The sequence below is a fragment of the Cryptomeria japonica genome, chromosome 8 (genome assembly GCF_030272615.1).
Source record: "Cryptomeria japonica chromosome 8, Sugi_1.0, whole genome shotgun sequence".
Lineage (NCBI taxonomy): Eukaryota > Viridiplantae > Streptophyta > Pinopsida > Cupressales > Cupressaceae > Cryptomeria > Cryptomeria japonica.
The window spans coordinates 161,598,015-161,611,116 of NC_081412.1; the positions used below are offsets into that span (position 1 = coordinate 161,598,015).

General features: G+C 34.8%; 1 long non-coding RNA gene across 1 annotated transcript; it reads right to left on the bottom strand.

Annotated features, from left to right (window-relative positions):
- Positions 1-364: 364 nt before the first annotated feature.
- Positions 365-1,288, bottom strand: LOC131044785 (uncharacterized). The gene is made up of 2 exons (XR_009105703.2): positions 1,045-1,288; positions 365-733 (listed from the first exon to the last, which is right to left on the bottom strand). It is a non-coding gene; the product is annotated as an uncharacterized LOC131044785 (long non-coding RNA).
- Positions 1,289-13,102: the final 11,814 nt, after the last annotated feature.

Genomic DNA, 13,102 nt, shown 5'->3' on the forward strand with positions numbered 1-13,102 from the left:
TCAGAAGTAATAAAACCTGTCCATTGAATACATGAAAATCCTGTTTCTAATGTAATGGTTTATGGAAGGCAGATCAGTAAGCATCTGCTGCTGCACCAACTTTCCAATTTCAACAAAATCGCCAATCATGAATCTGGGAGAATGACATTTGAAGCCCTATTTTTGCAGAGATCTGTAAATCATTTTCCCTTCAATGTTTGTTCAAGTAAGAATCTAAAACTAATCCTGTAGCATTTATTATATTCTCATGAGACCCCCTGCTACTTGAAAATAGATTTTGGAGCCCCATGAGACCGCAACCTAAACTAATATAAATTAAATAAAAACTTTGATGATAAACAGTGTGATTAAAGCACCATTAATATCAAGTATCAACAGCTTAAATATAAATTCTATCTTAAATGTTATATGATATACACAAAACTGTTTCTTTTCTGGATAAAATTGTCTTGATGAGACATGTTGAACAATTATGCCAAGCAGAGCAAAGGCATGGATAATGAATAAAGAATTGAATATCAATCTTTGTGGCTCTTGGTTTACAGTAGGGGCGATCCAGTCCCTTACATCAACGTTAAAAAATTACATAGACCATAGCAAAACAATTCCTGTGATCCGAAAAATGTGGAAATGCATATCTTGTCTATGTGTGGTATCAATCAGTGCAGGAAATAGGTGAGAAGCAGGGCCACCAACATCAGAATGTAGGCAATTCCTTGATCTATGGTGCTCCCTGCATTCAGTCATTCAATTGCAGCATTAAAAAGCAGCACAAATCGAGTACTGAAATGAAGTATTGTTCAGTAGCTCTTGGTTTTAGTTTTTTCATAATTTATATATAGGAAGGATCAATTGTAAATCGAATACGTTGATTAGAAAACATTCATAATTAATTTCAAAATCAATCTTTTGAATTCTATATATGAACCACAGGAAGATCCACAGAGAACTAATCTAACAGTGTACTAATCCAGTACTGTCAAGATATTTATCTTGACCAAGAAAAAATTATTTAGCAGAGCAACAGCATTTGGGTTTAGTTACCATCGCTGGTAGGGGCAGGCGCAGGGGATGGAACATGTTGAGCACTCACTCCCATAACAGCAATCATGCTCAACACCATCGCCATGACTGAGCTGATAAAAGCTCTGTTTGACATGTTGTCAAAGCTAAAACTTACAAATTACAATCTTTTACACAGATACTTCTTTCCAAATCTGTTCTCCAGGGAGCTTAAACGGTGCAGAGATTGGTAGAGAAGCGGGTATTAAACAAGAATCGAAATGAGCACACGGTGTACTCCGCGTGGGCAACGTGGGTGGGGTATTGACCGTTAGGCAACAGATAAAAGTTGTGCGCTGGCAAAGACAAGTGGGGGTCAGTCAATATTAGCAAAGAAATTAATTTGAATCCAAACAACTGGAGTTTTCCCAATAGATATGTCGTCGCCCTTTTTCGAAGGCACAAAAAAGCATGATGAATGTGGTCATTGCGGAGGTCAGGATGTCATTTTTCCAAGCTGGAGAGGAATATCCAACATAGAAAATCTGATGAATGATGAGAACGTAGGCCCTTTGCACATGCCCAACTCATTAAGGAATCTTCTCCAACCCTCCATTTCAGGGATTCTTCTCAGGCTTAGCTTGACATTTAAGCACTCCACTTCACATATTTATTTGAGGAAATTAGTATAATCTATATAGAATTACTTTCATCTCTGCATGCACTCTAGCTTTTATATTCTGATGATGGATCTAAACATTGATCCAAAAATCTGGAAATAACTGATTAGATCTCATGGATTGTGGAAACCTTATGTCTATTATTATTAGTTCCTGCTAAAGATATTATTGCATTCATGATATTTTTAAATAGTTTAAATAGTTATTAATCATTGTTCTTGTTAACCAATCAATTTTGAAAAAAAATCAAATTAAAATAATTTTTTATCTTTACAAAAGTTAAAATGCAAAAATTTTAACAAAAAATATTTATAAAATGATTTATTGATCATGTGGTTGGCTAAAATATTTTGACTAAGCTTACACCTTCATATCATTGAAAGAAAAATACATTTTAATTTTTAATTTTTTGATCAGCAAACCAGAAGCCAAAAGTTTGATATTAAAGAGAATAATACAGAAATACAAAAAATTAACAGTCTAGGTGCCCTTCTGAGTCTGCCATAGCAGAGAAAGATTTTTCAGGTTAAATCTAATATCAAGCAACAAAATACGAAGAGTCCATCGAAGGCACCAAAAGTCTCCTATTATCAACATTACATCTTAGAGCTTAAACTCAAAAAAACTCGACAAAATAAAGGGTCTGCAAATTCATATCTCATTCAAATTTGAAGACACCCCTAGGATGAAGACCCAAGGAGGGAGCTAGTTTGTTTTGCACCACAACCACCACGACCTCTGCGACCATGACCTCTCGATCTGCCCTGGCTCCTTCCTCGACCACGACCACGACTGCCACCTTGGAAAATCTTCCCTGGAACGCTTCCTTGACCACCCTACGGATGAATTGAATTATTACCATTTCTACTAGGGATAATTTCTTCTACTTTCGGGGGGAGGAAACCATTCAGGATAGCGAAATCTCTAAATTCCTCCTCCTTGTCCTGGTCTTCAACCTGGTCTGTAAGAAACTTCCATTTCAAGAAAACATGTGCCATAGTGAGGAATGTTTTGTGTTTCATTAGAGCCGAACCCTTGAGGTCTAGAAGGAATGGATAAAAAGTTAGTGATTCCTCTGAATCTGTAACTAAAGCAAGGTCTCCAAGTCGTGGGAGGCCAATTCCAAGCACGACATAGCCCAAAACTTTACCTAGACCAACCAAAAGCTTCAGACCAAAGCTTCAGACCAAAGAGACGGTTGGCCAAATCTCTCACCTCTACCTTGGGCACTTGAATATCCAGTAGAGACACTACAAATCTTGAGGAGATTTGGGGTGTTATCCCTATAATATTCATTTCTTTCAAGATGGCCCCTTCCCAAGACCATTTTAGTTGCCAAGATGACCAATTCATCTGTGGTATGCAGTAATCTCTTCAATTTTTATTTTAAAACCTATGTTAATAATATTAAACATGCACGCCAATGTCTCACAACAATAGGTTGTATATAGTACAGTAATTTAATCTGCTCTCAATCATGGTATTGTATTTAGTGACAATTACAACCTATATGCAAGTTCATATTAAAACACATTTATGCCAAAATAGAGTAATTTAGTGTCTAATTAGATTCATTTACAAGTTAACTGTCTTAAGATATTTGCTTGGAGTGAATTCCACGCCTACATAAGTCATTATCACCCTTGGATTGGCAATGCCATGTTGTATCAAGAATAAAATCTGAGAAAAGAAATAAGGAAAGAACAAAAATATAACACATCTGACTTGGCCTTTATTGATCAGCCCACTCAATTTTGTGATATAATCTACACTAGCAATTGCACCTTAATGTGCAATGGGTACACCGAAGAGTTGTGGAAGGTCGATTAGAGAAAAATTTGGTTTTTTTTTGCACACATGTATGCAATACAATAAGATCAATTGGTAGGCCATTTAACAAATGATACTATTTGTGCAACAAAGGTCTTTAATGGAGACGTGATAGGTTTAAATCAACTATGCATCCCCTTCAGGGATCCAAATATGACTGAAACGAAACCTCTTAATTGGAATCAATTACCAACAAGTTCATGTTATGTTTGCAATATAATGAGAGGGAGACGGAGAGGGGGGGGGGGAGGTAGGGATAGAAAGAGGGTGAGATGGAGGGAATAAGAAGATAGATATAAGAGAGGAAGATGGAGATGGAGATGGAGATGGAGAGAGAGAGAGAGAGAGAGAGAGAGAGAGAGAGAGAGAGAGAGAGAGAGAGAGAGAGAGAGAGAGAGAGAGAGAGAGGTGGAATGAGAAAGGAAGAGTGAGATAAATGGATAGAGTTAAAGAAAGATATAAAGATGGAGAGATAGGGAGAGATAGAGACCTATATAGGAATAGAGAGAGGAAGAGATAAAGATATAGACAATGAGATAAAGTGATGGAGAGATAGAGATATAACAAAAGGGGGAGAAATATAAAGGAAGATAGAGAGGGAGAGATACTAATATTATATAATATGGAGGCATGAGTAGATGGTTGTATTTGGGGTACCTTGGTTGAGAGTAGTTGTAAGTGAGTTGCTTCTTTCTTTTTGATGGTCATGTAAGTATTATTTTCCATCATGCAATATCTTTCAAAAGAGAATATTGGCAGTACTTTTAACTTAAAATCATTCATTGGTTTTGATCATTTAAGGGGTGGACTTTTCGCAAAAGGTTTCCCAAGATATATTGATATCTCTCTTTGTGTGATTGTTCTTTTTTCCATTCTTTGTTATGTCTTGTTTATGGCAAAATGCTACTGGAATTTATATAGATAAGAGCTATCACTATTACGTTTTTTCTTATCAGATTAATGGTGGGAGTTGTTGTTTTGTACTAGGAGTAATTTAATACATTGTTTGTATTTCCTTTCATTTTGGTATTAGATCTTTGTCTAAGAGTTTTTGGTACTTGCAATGCAGATAAATTTTCCGTCTTTATTTCTACATAGTATTTTAGGCAGCTACAACAACATGTATATCTTGGAACACATAAAAGATAAATATGCATTTGTAAAATCAAAGATATGTAATAGCAATGATAATGATACATGTTCATCATTGCACATTAAGAAAGAAATAATAAATTCATATTAAAACAAAATAATAGCACTACCTTAATTGTATAATTTTAATCTTGAAAATGGTAATATATTATGTTGAGCACTCATTTTTACTAAGATAACTCTTCAAACATATTGCAGCAATTCAACCATATTGAATGAAAAATTATAATCAAAACCCAACCAAAAAGTCTATGCAATCATTTACAATACTGTTACTATTTGCTATTATGAGAACATTAAAGAGCAAATTTCCACCAAGTAATATTCACTTAAAACATACCACTAAGAAGATATTTGATGTTCAGGATGTGCTCTATGCCACTAGATAGTGCCGAGGTAATTCCACTTTGGCCATATTAGATGCAAATGTTTAGAATGTCCAAGATCTCCTCTAAGCCTCTTTTTTTATTGATTAAATTTTTTTTTTTGCTAGTAAAATATCCCATCAGCAATTTAGGCCATAACTCTATTCAGGTACAAGTCCTATTAGTATATTAGGGATTAAAAACTAATTATCAGGCAATTGCCACAAGGATCAACAAGAATTGTATAGATTTCATGCAGTTGCAATTGATTCGAGAACAAGTAAAAGAGCATTGGTTGCAAGTCATAAATCTTCACATGTTTTGTGGCATTGCAGGCATTTCCATCTCAATCACTTCTATCTTGATAGTAAAAAATGGTGTACACTGTAAAGCATATATTAGAGGTAAAAAACACTATAAGGATTTTGTGAATTGAGCTTGGCAGACCCAATAAGCTTATTGTATATTTAGTATGCCATAATGATTATGCTCTTATGTTAATTGCTTCACTTGGAAGCTGGAGGTACTTCTCATCTTAATTCATGACTTTATTCAGGAAAGTTGGAAATGTTTTGTATATCCAAAATCTGAAAAGTTATTAAACAGAAAGCAAGAGGTCACAAACTCTGCACTTCAACAATGGTGGTGAATTTGCTTGTAAACCGATTGGAGATTATTGTTTAAAATTCTCCATTCATGGGGAGCTTCCAAAAACAATGTTCAATTTGTGCACCTAATTTCGGATGTGTCTCTAGACAGATAAAGAGATTAGCTCAATAAACTGGCTAACAAAATCTCCTCAGACTTAACATCAAGATGTGTTGAGCTAATCCAGAAATCCTTAGTATCATTTGTCATTTATTTCTCACCTATATTCTCATTTGTTTCTCCCTGTTACTGGATTATGGTGTGTGATTAAAAGCCAGTTTTTTCTTAGAAATTTTTCAGTTAAAAGCATTAAGTTATTGTTTAAAAAAAAACTTCTGAATATGAAGGGCTGAACTGCACTAAATGGGCCTAATATGAATTGGGTCTAACCTCATTTGAATGCATCTAACTTCACATTGGCTTAGCTCTGTGAGTCCAGATAAATGTTGGGCATAAAAAGAGCTGTATATTTTGGGCTGAAATATATCGTAGTTGTATTGAACTCTTCAAGGATAAATATGAAATGAGTGTAACTGAAATCATATTTATATGGCCAGAATCAAACTGATATATTCTACATTAGGTTAAATAGGGATTGGGCACACAGAGAACTGCACAGAGCACAGCACTGAGAGATTCAAATTTAGCATATGATAAGAGTTGGGAACAAGTAATGCATGTGTTCTGGTCGCTTGATACTTATTTCACAGGTCACTGTACCCACCAGTGAAAAATCAACCAATGTATGCTACAAACCCCATAAAATCAACCAAAACCAAATATCTCATTTATTCACAAAAAAGTTCAAATTTCTGTCAAAAAACTTATACCCCTTTGGGTACCATCCACTTATGCAGGCATTTAAGAACAGCCTGCAACAAAAAAATTGTGAAAATTTAAAACATAATTAATACCTGACTTCTGAATTTACTCCCACAAAATATTTGTGGTCAGAAGCAATAAAACCTGTCCATTGAATACATGAAAATTCTATTTCTAATGTCATGATTTATGGAAGGCAAATCAGTAAGCATCTGCTGCTGCACCAACTTTCCAATTTCAACAAAATCGCCAAGCCCTATTTTTGCAGAGATCTGTAAATCATTTCCCCTTCAGTTTTTTTCCAAGTAAGAATCTAAAACTAATCCTGTAGCATTTTTTTACCTCATGAGACCCCCTGCTACTTGAAAATAGGTTTTGGAGCCCCCTGAGATCGCAACCTAAATTAATATAAATTAAATAAAAACTTTGATGGTGAACACTGTGATTATAGCACCATTAATATCAACAGCTTAAATATAATTTATATCTTAAATATTGCTGTGTTTCCAACATCTCGACCATATGATATACACAAAACTGTTTCTTTTCTGGAAAAAAATGTCTAGATGAAACATGTTGAGCAATTATGCCAAGCAGAGCAAAGGCATGGAAAATGAATAAAGAATTGAATATAAATCTTTGTGGCTCTTGGTTTACAGCAGGGGCGATCCAGTCCCTTACATCAACGATAAAAATTTACATAGACCATAGCAAAACAGTTCTTGTGATCCGAAAAATGTGGCAAAGCATATCTTGTCTTTGTGTGGCATCAATCAGTGCAGGAAATAGGTGAGAAGCAGGGCCGCCAACATCAGAATGTAGGCAATTCCTTGATCTATGGTGCTCCCTGCATTCAGTCATTCAATCACAGCATTAAAAGGCAGCACAAATCAAGTACTGAAATGAAGTATTGTTCAACTTCAGTAGCTCTTGGTTTTAGTTTTTTCATAATTTATATATAGTAAGAATCAATTGTAAATCCAATACATAGATTAGAAAGCATACACAATTAATTTCAAAAACAATCTTTTGAATTATATATGAACCACAGGAAGATCCACAGAGAACTAATCTAACAGTGTACTAATCCAGTACTGTCAAGATATTTATCTTGACCAAGAAAAAATTATTTAGCAGAGCAACAGCATTTGGGTTTAGTTACCATCGCTGGTAGGGGCAGGCGCAGGGGATGGAACATGTTGAGCACTCACTCCCATAACAGCAATCATGCTCAACACCATCGCCATGACTGAGCTGATAAAAGCTCTGTTTGACATGTTGCCAAAGCTAAAACTTACAAATTGCAATCTTTTACACAGGTACTTCTTTCCAAATCCGTTCTCCAGAGAGCTTGAACGGTGCAGAGATTGGTAGAGAAGTGGGTATTAAACAAGAATCGAAATGAGCACACGGTGTACTCCGCGTGGGCAACGTGGTTGGGGTATTGACCGTTAAGCAACAGATAAAAGTTGTGCGCTGGCAATGACAGGTGGGGGTCGGTCAATATTAGCAAAGAATTTAATTTGAATCCAAACAGATGGCGTTTCCTTAATTGGTCTGTCATCTCCCTTTTTTTAGGGAAAAGAAAGCATGATGAAATATGTGGTCATTGTTGAGGTCGGGATGCCAGCTGGAGAGGAAAATCTAAAGAATGATGAGAATGTAGAGCCCTCTGCCCATGCCCAACTCATTAAGGAATCTTCTCCAACCCTCCATTCCATGGATTCTTCTTAGGCTTAACTTGACATTTAAACGCTCCTTAAACACTTCATATACTTATTTTAGAGGAAACTAGTGCAATCTCTATATATGATTGTATTGATTTAAAGATAAAAGATGATAAAACATTTTAATACGATGTTAAATAATTATAATTTGGTTGTGTATGTAAGAAGATGACAGGTGAAGAATAATTGAATATAAATTATCTTGTTAATTATGTGGGTTTGATTTTGAGAAATTTTTATAATAAAGTATATTTAGAGTAGTGTTAGGATAGTTTATTTCTTTGGAATTTCTATTGTTTTATCTTAGTGAATGTCACTTACATGCAATGAGTGATAAGAGGAGCATCTGAATTAATGAGAGATGAGATTTTGTTAACCACTACTATAAAGTACAACTATTACTTGATAAGTGCAAAATAGATTCAATGAAAGATTTAAGAAGTGCTTAACTCTTGATGATGATAGTGTAAGTAATCTAAGTTGAATCTTCCAAAAATGTTTTGGTTTTCAACTAATTCTAACTATAAGTTATGGTTATATTAGAGAGAACATTATTATTTTATAACAAAAAGTAATAGTTTGCATAATCTTATCTAGAATATATCCCTACCTATTTAAGCTATGTTACCTAAGTAAGAATATAAAAGTTTTTTTTTTTGAAAGGGGGGCAAACATTTATTCAACACAAAGAAAATTACAAAGCAATAAGGGCAAGAAGCCTTGCAAAGAACAACACATTAAACAACACTATTTGCATCAACAACCTGATCCAACATGTGAGACAATTCCAAAGGTAATTGTCCCTTATCCTCAATATTCCAACCATCCCTTCAATCAGAAGCCCATTTGGCCAAGCAGTCTGCAACTCCATTCTGCTCCTGAGGAATGTGAGTGAAAGTAACAGATTCTAAAGAACACGACAACCATAAAATTTGTCTAACCTGGGCTAAGAGCCAATTAACATCATCAAATTTGTTGCTCATTCAACAAAGTTACCACCACTTGTGAATCAGATACACAAATAATCATGTTCTAGCCAAGAACACAAGCTCTCTCAATAGCATACAAAATGGTGAGAGCCTCCATGTAATTATTTGTATAAAAACCTTTATAAATTGCAAAGATAAATTGGACAAGACTAGAGCTATCACTCCCAACACCACCAACACCAGCATGACTAGGGTTCCCCCTAGAAGAGCCATTGGTATTTATCTTCAAAACTCCATGAGGAGGAGGGTGTCCTTGACCCAATAGATTAATCTTCCGCAAAGGTTGTCTGCCCCTATTCCTCCGAACCTGTTTGCAATATGCTCCAAGAGAAGGATCAACTCACTGAATTGGAAAATTTAACCGATAGTAAATAACAACATCAATAGGATCCACATCTCCAACAATATCACACTTAGCCAAGACAATCTCATGAAGATTATGAACAATTCTCCCCCATAAATGATGAACAATCATTCTAACATCTTGAAAGATCTGTTGATTTCTTTCCAACCAAATATGTCAAATAATGAACATGGGTCCTAGGGCCCAAGCCACTTGAAGAAAAGAAGTCTTAACTGGAGGCTTACCCCAACGACTCCAAAACTTAGCCAAATAGGAGACATGCCAACATGCTTATTGTCAAACTCCCCATCAAAGGTGTCAAATTGCCCTAGAGAAAGAGCACTGAAAGAAAAGATGAGACATACACTCTTCACTCCCACAACACAACACACACATAGAAGGACCATGGAAGCCTCACTTGCATAAGTTATCCCAAGTAAGACATCTATTTTGAACCACTAGCTAGATAAAAAATTAGCATTTTGGCGATGAAAAATTGTTCCACGCCTGTTTCCACCAAGGAACCCCTGTACTACCAAACAATTGCCTGTCAAGTGCCAAGTATCCCACAGCGACAAAGTACTTACTAGTCAAATTTCGACCTTGAACCAAAGGATCCTTCCCTGACAAATAAGTGCACTCTCGAGAAGCAAGAATTTTTGTAATGTCCCCACTTTGAAATAGAATCTAATGGTAAATATTAATAATAAAATTAAAATTTAAAAGAACAAAAAAATAAAAATTATATTAAATTGAAAATATAAAAGAATATAATTAAATATAATTAAAATTTAATTAAGTTAATAAATGGTTAAAAAGGCATGAAATGATAAGTTGTGACTCTCCCAAATATGAGGTATAAAAGGGAGAAGAGAACTCACTTGAAGGGGGGATAATTTAGGAATCAAAAGTGTAGATATGATTGTGAAAGGTTGTGCCCCTTTCAAAGGGAAGAAATAATGAAGAGTTGCACTCTTTCAAAGGGTGTTAATGGTGAAAGGGTGTGTCTCTTGCCAAAGGGCATATATGATGAAGAGGTGTGACCTCTCCCTTAAATTGAGACATATTAAGGAAAGGAATCAAAAGCAATTAGTGACATCACCATCAATCATATTAGATCAAAATTGTTATTAAGTTATAGGCAATAATATCCTTGTTCTTGGTGGTATGCATGGGGATGTGCTTAATATATGAGGCTTGATAATTTTCCTATGCATAATTTAGTACTATTATTAATATAGACAACAAAATATCTATTTTTTGCACCCTTAGGAGAAAATTGTCTTGGACACCAGACATCACAATTTTCTCTAAGAAACCCCCATTCAGCCCAACAACAGGAAGAAATGAATGAATTGATTGGTGTCAATTATGAGGAACAAATTTACTAAGGGACATTCTCCATGAGACCCTTGTGAGATGACAAGGACAACGATCTTGCATAAACGATATTAATATCCTCTTAATATGTTAACTGATGTCTAACTGGTTTACCCATCGATTAGTGTGCCCCAAAATCGATATATTAACCAATCACCAATTAAGTGCAATTTCACCAAGGGGCCCAATGGTTATGAAAGGATGAGATACACACTTGATATAGAGATGTCTTTTGAGAGAGGGGTTATAATTTAATGAAAAAGTAGACATGACTCTTCACTAGTGAAGGAGAAGATACTTATTCAACAATCTTATCACTCCAAGGAGGCATGGCATCAAACTTGGTATTTCATAAACACTCAGTAGTTCGACTGAATATTGCAGTTTGGTAAGAGTCACATGTGCATAACATGACAAATGCTATATCAATATACATGTCTCTACATACTAACGATTACAATGCACTGTTGTTATAATTGATTATATATTGTATCTAACTAATGTTTTTTTGTAGTTTATTTGTTATATGTAGAATATTTGAATAATATCGGAACCTTCATATGTTATGAATGTTCTCAATCATGGTAAGATAAGAGAGGGGTCTCAAATAGGGGGAATGGTGTTGGGGTCACACCTAAGCACACCATCTCATGTGTATGGCAGGGTCCACATGAGGCCAAAGGGGGTTGAAGGTGCTTTACATTTGGGCTTAGGAGGGTTAGACTTAGGGCACCCTATTGGGGTAAATCCTTATCCTCTCTACCATGGTGATGAATGAAATCATGTGAGTGGGAGAAGGTAGCTTGATGGAGGGGAAACGGTTGTAAAAACAAGTTACCCATCCTAGCTTGATATGATTGGGGTTCCTTTAGTTAGTTAAGTAACCTTGTAATCAATTGATTCTGCATTTTAAGGAGATAAAGTTACTCCCCCTCTAACCCTCCCTTATTGGCCGAGAGTTGTAATCTAGGGCAAACTAGGGCATTTTACAAAAGGGGATATTAAAATTTTAGCTAACTCTTGTCTGGTCTCCTCTAACCCACCAGGTGGCCATTCACGGGGGTCGTTCCATCGGCAACCAATAACCACTCCTAAATTTTGAATAGTCTTATAATCCGCCACATTAGTCCAACCAACTGCAGTAAAACTATCATAGAGGGGTCGCAAGTGTGGATACATGGAAATAATTTGAGGATGACCATCCCAAGCATCATGCTTAAAAAGAGCTTACGAACCCTGATTGTAGATCCAAAAAACTCCTTGTTTAATAAGTTGAGCCCCATTCTTCAAAGTGTGCCAAAGTTATTGTTAAATGTGACTATCTTTAATTTGTCAAGAAATATTATTTTAAGTAACTCCCCGTGCATGGTTGTTTTGCTAATCATCACAATGTTACTAATCTTCTACCGTGTACATCCAAAATTGTTAATAACAGATGCAAACAAGAAAAATAAAAATAAAAAATGATTTAATCAACATTTCAATTAAACAGTCTTAATACCTTCAAAACTCAAAACTTATCTAAAAACCCTCATAAAAGATATCGCAATCTTGGGTTGCCCTTGGCCTCTATAAATATTTAAATGTCATTAACAAATCAATGAATGCGATTTGATACAAGATTATTAAAGTTCAAATTTGTTTTTTTGAAACCAACGCTCACCAAAAAAAATAAAAAATAAATAAAATAAATAAATAAATAAATAAAATTAATAAATAAATAAATTTAAACATTATCTTTCATGTCACAAAAGTAATCCCTCATCATTAAAAAAACCCATTCCTTTTTCACACTAACATTAAACCTTCTAGTTTATGTTATATGATATTTCCTTATTTAAGAAGATAATTTTTCTTCCATTGTGCATGAAGATGGTAATGAATGATATTATCTTTAAATTAATCATCGACTAATCTTAGACACTAATTTTGTCTTATTCAAGGCAGTTCAGCAAATCCCTAAATTTGGAGTAAAAAGGGTTGGAGTATTATAGATGAAAGGTTCTTAAAAAAAATTTAATGAAAATTTAATGGGTGGTTGTGAATTTTTTTTGGAAAATTTTAAAGATGACGGTCTTATGAATTTAGAAGTGCAATTCAACTTGAAAATTTAAGCTCTAAAATTTAGGAAAGTTGATTAATTAAATAATAAATCATTTTTCCT